The sequence below is a fragment of the Numida meleagris genome, chromosome 2, assembly GCF_002078875.1.
Source record: "Numida meleagris isolate 19003 breed g44 Domestic line chromosome 2, NumMel1.0, whole genome shotgun sequence".
Lineage (NCBI taxonomy): Eukaryota > Metazoa > Chordata > Aves > Galliformes > Numididae > Numida > Numida meleagris.
This window is the reverse complement of record NC_034410.1, coordinates 137729282-137735362: the sequence shown is the minus strand read 5'-3', so window position 1 is coordinate 137735362 and position 6081 is coordinate 137729282. Positions and strand designations below refer to the sequence as shown.

At 40.6% G+C, this 6081-nt stretch overlaps 1 long non-coding RNA gene across 1 annotated transcript; it reads left to right on the top strand.

Moving 5' to 3' along the window:
- Positions 4456–5759, top strand: LOC110394922. Its single transcript, XR_002436027.1, has 3 exons — positions 4456–4651; positions 4755–4825; positions 5312–5759. It is a non-coding gene; the product is annotated as an uncharacterized LOC110394922 (long non-coding RNA).

Here is a 6081-nt window from a genome sequence, read left to right as displayed (position 1 = left end):
TTTGTTTGCCTTTCTTTCCAAGATTTTTGATAAATGCATTGTGCAAAACGGGTCATAGCACACTTCCTTGTAGATACTGATCATGTTCCTTTATTATGACAAATGATTGTTTATTCCTACTCTGTTTTCTCTCTCTTACACAGTTCATTGTCAAAAAGCTTATGCTGAAATTCTCAGCTCTATATGAGCATTTTTATTGATTATGGCAGCCAGTAGAACTAGCGTTCATCACTAATTTCTACCTGATACTGATTTTAAATGAAATCCAGCATTAGCTCTCAGAGGTTACTATCCAAATGTATAAAAAAGATATTCAGGGACACAGCAAGTGATCAATGCTCCAAAACAAAGTTCATACTCTTCAGGACTGTTCTCCCCTTCAGCAACTTCCTGTCTCTGGACATAGTACCAAACTATTACTTTTGCTGGAAGAGGCCTCAAGAGTCCATACACCTTACTCTAAGCATGGCTATCTCCAAGGTTAGCTCAGTTTACTTAGGTCCAGCCAAGTTTTACTTATCCCCAGAGATGGAGAGACCACACATCATGAACCATATTATACATAAATTGGAGTCATACTTAACTGGATAATGTTTTGAGGGTTTCCTTTCGGTCTTTGGTGGTAATGTACCTCTTCTACCTCACATTTGATATTGAACTAGTGCTTTGAATGAAGCGTACTAGGACAATGTTGGTGGTATTTGGTTGCATAAAAATAGGTATTTGCCATCTGAGATGCTCTAGGAAAACACCAATGTCTTCTATATCCTTTATTGTATTGGTCAGCCCAAAGAGGATGCCTCAGACACCAAAGAACATCACAGATAGCACAGATGCTTATGTTTAGTCAACTAAACCATCTTAACTGATCACAATACTTCCCCCTCTCCCTATTCCTTTTGTTAAATTCACTCTGGGCAAAAGACATATGGTTTTGACTTCTGAAGTGGAAGGATAGCAATTCAACACACCTCTCTGCTCACAACAGCACTTTGATTAATAGATGGAGGCCAAAGATAAACATCTCATTTCTCCTTTTGCAGAATTGTATAGCTTTTCCACTGCAAAGTTCACCCAAGTGTTTTACTCTCTTTAGTACCAAACAGCAATGCACAGAGTAAAGGGAAGTAGAAGTGTAGTTCCCAGGTCAGTGGGATTCCTGTTCCTGGCTAAGGCAGAGGTACAGTTCTGTTTATTCATTTCCTTTGTAGAGGAATATTTCACAACATTTATCTCAAGCCTAAGTCTTAGATCCAAATGGTATTATAGTAAAAGAAAATGTGGGCAGCTTCTCCTCTTGCTTATGAGTTACTTTACAAACAAGCTAGAGATGCAAAGGCAAAGGGGAAAATGAAGGTCCACAATGGAGTCTGTTAAAATAAAATGAGCTGATAGATCCAGTATATATTTTTTTCTGTTTTCTTCAGGAGTTAAAATTCTCATTGATGTTTTGTGCAGACATTTTCAGCACCAGCAGGAGAGCTGGTCTTTTTTTTTTTTTTTTAACTGTGACAACCTACCTCAAACTCTGTTCTACTTTAGAAAATCAAACCTTGCTGCAAATGATATGTTAAATGAAGCCTGCATACTGTGAAAAGGGTTATATTGGCCTCTGAGCAACAGAGAAACAATTTTGCATCAAATGGATTTAATTAAATGGAAGTTTGCATTTACTAATGTGAGTTGAACTGTGAAATAGTGGAAGAACAGAGTGCGAGTCTTTGTTCTGTTGCATTTGGTTACGCTAACAGAAACTAACTTCAAAATTTAGCTCCTTTACCTAGCTTAACTGGTTAGAAAGGATATTCCTTCCCATTTTTTGAATATCACAAAATCTCTCTCAGAGAATAGTTGTCTCTTAAAACCATTTTCCTCTGTTCCCCTAATGAGTTATTTGAGAAGAGAACATTTCTATTCTCCAACATGGATTCATTCATGACCAGCCTTTGTCTCTTGTTTTCATGACAGTTTTTTCCTGAAGGAAAGCAGCACCTACCTTCTCCTTGATACTTGCCTTCATGCTTCATGTATGGACACCCACTCTATCCCCTCAGCTTCCACAGTGCCTGCTGAGCACAATAAGTTATCTATTTCTGTGGTCTTTTTCTATCTCCTTCCAGACTGCATTCTACTCAGGCCAGGTGACCATCTCTTTTATCACAAAGTGTCTAAATCCCTTTGAATGAAGATTGCTCTTAGAAGATAAGCAAATGCTTAAATCAATGGGAAAACAGCTCTGCGGTTGCAGAAGTTAAGCTTTATCCAGACCTTTATTTCCTGTTATAGTTGTCTGAGATCATGGACAAGGTCATTTTCTGCAACTCATCTGGCATGGAAATATTTTTCAGTACAGACTCAGACTGGAATTTCCTTTTGCTCACTGAGGTGATGAAATACTCTCACAGATTTCCAAGAGACTAGTTTACAGAGAGTAATCCATCTGCATGAGGATGGTAAGTTGTGAACTAACTGCAATATCCAGACCTGTTTTTAAACTCAGCAGAAGTCTATGGTTTGGAGAAAAAAAACCAACACATTCTAAATCTATGAAATTAGAAACAAAGTAATGGTGATGATGTAGAGAAACCTGACACTGAGATTTGTTAGCTTCTGGAATTATTTCCAAGGTTAATGATAAAAACCCATTTATCACTTCGGTCTTTTAAAACTACTCAAAGCACTAAAAACAAAAACACTTTAGGAAAACAATGCTCTATTATCAGGAAGATGTGCTGAGTGACCTGATAAATCTTTTCTACCTGTGATCTTTTGGTCTGCTGAGAGCTGTGGGAGGATGTTTTTCTAGGGGTATTTCTGCTAAAGCTTCCATTCTCTGGGAGTAGGCATTTCATTCCGGACAATTCTGAAGTGGTGTTCTTATAACTTGTCAGTGAATTATAAAGGAAAAATCCTTATTTATGACATATTGTAACAACTGGAAGGACAAACACGATGGAAAAGGCATTATAAAAGAGATGGAAGAGACCAGCACAATAGCATGGTGCTACAAAAGAAGGGAAGTAGATCACTCACCCATAACAGAAGATTCTGGGTTTGTAGAGAAAAGCTCCCACTAAAGAGGATCTCCAAGAAAAGAGCCTTCCTTAGTGGCAGTCAGCCCTTAAATGTGGCCTAAGAGGGGTGGAGCCTGGCTCTACCACCTTCTGGTCACACAGGTGAATTGCCTTCACCTGTGCTCCCAGGGCTGACTGCTTCTTTCCTCCAGGTGCTCAGTCAGTGGTTCAGGTCATGATTCAGCAGTTCTCATACACATATTTATATGTTTTGTTTTAAGTATATGAAATTGTCTTTAAAATGTCGACATGTTCTGTTAGCCCCTCACCAGAAAGCCAGTAATTTTGTTGGTAAATGACAATATATGGTTCTACACAGTAAGCTCTTTTTACCTACCTGCCTATCTATCCTTAACAGTGCAGTAAGGGGAAAAATGGACGAACAGACAGCTGTCAGCCACACTGTCTGTCAGACTGGATGGGGCTTTGGACAACTTGATCTAGTGGAATATGTCCTTGCCCATGGCAAGGGGATTGGAACAAGATGATCTTTAAGGTTCCTTCCAATTCAAACTATTCTATGACTCCATGTTTCTATGATTCTATGAAATCAGTGTAGAGATGACTTGATAGCAGTCCAGTCAACTCCTAGCATTAAAATGGTGTATTGAAGTCACTGAGTGCAACAGATTTACTCCTCATTTTTACATATGCAAAAAGCGAATCCTTGCCATAGGAGTTAACTGATGAGCCCCTATGAAAACTGTCCCAGGTACTACCAATAGATTCAGCAGAGCAAAAGACATGTTCTTAGCAAAAGTTTTTATGTGATTAATAAAGGAAGCAGGCTGGAAAAATGGTGTCAGAGGGGAAAAAAGAAAAATCTCAGATCCTTCTCTTGTCGGGAACCTTTGACTTAGGTATAATTCTGAGAACAGTTCAAATAATTCCCTCTAAGACACCATTATGGTAACATGTGATGGAACTTAACAGCCTGATCTAATAGCAAATTATCTTCTTGATGCAGAATTATAGAGGTAGTTCAGAAGTCCTGAAGAAAGGATAATGTTTTCCATTTAGTACTTTAGACTTTTTGAGTAGTTTTTATAGAACTCCATTGTGTTGTTCCATTATTTCCGAAGTGAATTACTCTATGAATCTAGATGGTTATTTTCAAAGCAATAGTAGCCCTTAACATAAAAGGCATCAAGAACCAGGCATGGCCGAGGTACAGCTGTGCACACTGCAACTTTTTCATCTGGAAGAAAAGATTTCCCCATGCAAATGGCTGTGTTTACTGATTTGCTTGTTTAAAAAAATGTAAAACAAACTAACAGTGAGGCATCATCTTTGCCTGGATTGGCAGAGCTAAATCCCGATTTACACAGCTGGCATCCTTTAACACAGCAAACAACCAACACTAATACTCACCAGCCTTCCTGTCAGGTGCTTCTTTTGTGAGCATCTTTCTTCTTCCCTCTCTTCCCCTTAATAAGTGTTTACCTGATAATAAGGGCCACAAATCCAAATGTTCCTGCTCAGCCACATCAGGGAAAGAGGAATTTACTTTATAGTCATGTTGTTGTCTGCCAATAACTTGCTTTATTTGAGTCATGAATGGTTTTCTTACTGGCTTTGTAAGTACCTTTCTGCTGCCTGCTACAGGCCTATTGAGGGGGACACTGTGGTATTTTGGGTCTGCAGATAGGAAAAGCCTCCAACCACATCCTTTGATTGCAGAACGATCCCAGACGCTCTTCCTTACTTCCAAAAGACTCAGCATGGTGACTACATGGCAACGCACCTGAGAGGTGAGGCCCACCTGAACAGATCTCATCGTGCACAGTCGTGCTGCTTGGTCCTCAACTATGCAGTAGGCTGGCAAATTGAATGGGTAGTCTTAGCAATCTGATGGTACAGAGGAGGCAGCAGAGATGCTGGGTGATTTCTCTCTCGGTAAAAAAAATTGTAATTTCTTACACTGCTCAGTCAATAAGCCTGTTCTAGCACAGCCCTGCTGTCAGACGCTGTATTTCCTGATGCTGATATTTATCAAGCATGACCCATGCACAGCCAATGCACCCTAGGCAAGACCCATGACCTGAGATGTTTCTGTTTCTTGTTTTTTTTCTGAGGTTTTTATTTCTTCTGGTGAAGAAATCCACTTGTACTCTTGCTTGTGTCCATACTGCAGTTAACTAGATATGAGTCTTCTGGCAGCATTTCCATGCATCTGATCTGGTAATAGGAGGTTCTGAGACAAAATGTGCAGGAATTTACCCTTATGTTGCCCACAGCCCCCGCTGTGATTCCCCAGATCACAACAAGGCATGGACACCAAACACGAACAGGAGCCAGCCTTTAATGCTGAGCTGCAGTCACATCCATTACAGAAAAGGAGTGAGCAGCAACCAACAGAATCTAAACTGCAATAAATCACAAGAACCAGATGGCTTACTTATCTGAGGATCAAGTAAGAACTAAAGCCTGGACTACCAAAGCTGCAACACTACAATACATGATGGACCATTAGCAGCAGCTACTACACCTAGAGACTGCAGTGTTGAAGGCTGTGCCAGGCTTGGTGGTACAGCTGTGATAGTAGCAGGAGAAACAGCTGTTAACATCTCCGAAGCAGAGCTGAAAAGCATTGAGATGTATTTAACAGAACTAGAACTGCTCATGTAAGGGTAAATCATGCCTCCTTTGTCTGTTAGGATGTTTTGAGAAAGCTGAGGAAGGAGTGCTACTCAGAGCTTGTTGAAGCCTCAGCTGGAGTGCTGTGTCCAGTTCAGGGCTTCCCAGTAAGAGAGACCTGGGCATGCTGGAAAGAGTTCAGTGTAGAGCCACCAAGACGATGATGGGTCTGGAGCACCTCTCCTGTAAGGAAAGTCTGAGAGAGCTGGGGCTTTTCAGACTGAACAAGAGGAGGCTCAGGGGGGACCTTAACCCATGTCCGTAAATATCTGAAGGGAGGGTACAATGAAGACAGAGCCAGGTACTTTTCAGCAGTGTCTAGGGCCAGCACAAGAGGCAGTGGGCACAATCTGGAACAGAGGAAGTTCTG